Source organism: Protobothrops mucrosquamatus, unplaced genomic scaffold (assembly GCF_001527695.2).
Source record: "Protobothrops mucrosquamatus isolate PMUCROS unplaced genomic scaffold, P.Mucros_1.0 scaffold8437, whole genome shotgun sequence".
NCBI classification, from domain to species: Eukaryota; Metazoa; Chordata; class Lepidosauria; order Squamata; family Viperidae; genus Protobothrops; species Protobothrops mucrosquamatus.
In genome coordinates this window covers 6,175-8,023 of record NW_015394232.1, presented here as the reverse complement: position 1 = coordinate 8,023, position 1,849 = coordinate 6,175, and positions in this window count along the sequence as shown.

The window sequence follows — 1,849 nt, the reverse complement described above, 5'->3', positions numbered from 1 at the left end:
TTCTTAAAAACATTTTGAATGTTCCACCAAATCTTTATCCAAAATGCTTTGACCGCCCTACAAGTCCACCACGCATGAAAATAAGTTGCATCTAAATTTCCACATCTCCAACACTTAGGTTGTAGATTAGAATACATACGAGACAATTTTTGAGGATCCAGATGCCACCTATAGAACATTTTGTAAAAGTTTTCTCTTAAATTCTGTGCTTGAGTAAATTTTACATTCCTAATCCAAATTGTCTCCCATGTCTCCAACAAGATCGGCTCTTGTATATTTTGAGCCCATTTTATCATGCAATCCTTCGCCAGTTCTGTTTAAGGTTTAATCTTTGATAAGCTACAAAAGTGAAACCGAGGAACAGATGACAGGTTGAACCCGGACAAGGTCCCAGGTGCATTTTTTTTGTACCTGGCATCCAGGAAGTGCTCACCTGCTTACGAAGGTTCACTGTTCCCAGCCTTCGGGGTGTGTGTGGGTGGGTGGGGAGGGGAGGGGTCCAGGAGGTCTTCTAGGGCTGGTGGGGCTGCCTGGGACCCCGGATTCGCACTTGGCCCATGGATTCCTTCCTCCCTGTTCGGTTATCCCAACCCCCCCCCCTTCTGTGGAATTTGACTTAGGGCACAGTGGGGGGGGGTGAGGGGGGGATAAGGGCATCCAGAAGGGCCTAAAAAGGGTGGATGGAGGGCTGCAGCAGAGAAGAGCAACAAAGATGATCAGGGGACTGGAGGCTAAATCATATAAGGAACGGTTGCTGGAATTGGGGATGTCTAGTTTAAGGAAGAGAAGGACTAGGGGGGACACGATAGCAGCGTTCCAATATCTCAGGGGCTGCCCCAAAGAAGAGGGAGTCAAGCTATTCTCCAAAGCGCCTGAAGGCAGGACGAGAAGCAACGGGTGGAAACTAATCAAGGAGAGAAGCAACCTGGAACTAAGGAGAAACTTCCTGACAGTTAGAACCATTAACCAGTGGAACCACCTGCCACCAGAAGCGGTGAATGCTCCAACACTGGAAGTTTTTAAGAAGAGACTGGACAGCCATTTGTCCGAAATGGTGTAGGGTTTCCTGCCTGAGCAGGGGGTTGGACTTGATGACTTCCAAGGTCCCTTCCAACTTTATTATTATTATTATTATTATTATTATTATTATTATTATTATTATTAGACCTTCTGATCTGAGGAAGGACACAAGGGGGAGGGGGCAGTCAGATAACAGGCTCAGCCAGGGACCAGGCCTGTCTCTCCACCGGTCATCTGTTCCTTGGTTTCCCTTTTGTAGCTGCTCAAAGATTAATCCTTGCGATTTCTCCGAAGTCGATGGGCGTGGGGCCAACAGAAGATGGGGTCCATGGTCCAGCCTTTCCCTTTTTCTCTTTCCCAATCTTTGCCCACCTTCGCCTCGCCCCGTGACGGTTCGTGCAGAGCATTCTGCTCCCTGCTTTATCCGATTACTTCCCTCGGATGTCGACTGCGCTCCGGAGTTCATTCGGGGGCTGGGGTGGGGGCTGGTTTAGAGGCCCTGGTCTGCCCCCCCTCCCCCCCAATCCAGCACCAGGGAAGATGGCTGGTTGTGAGTGTGACATGTCATCGTTCCTGTCCCGCGGATCCCAGCTGTGGGAACGAGGCATAGAATAGAATAGAATAGAATAGAATGGAATGGAATGGAATGGAATAGAAATAAGAATAGAATAGAACAGAAAATAGAATAGAATAAGAATAGAATAGAGAACAGAATAGAATAGAATAGAATAGGAATAGAATAGAATAGAATAGAATAGAATAGAATAGGAATAAGAATAGAATAGAATAGAATAGAATAGAGAATAGAATAGAATAGAATAGAATAGAA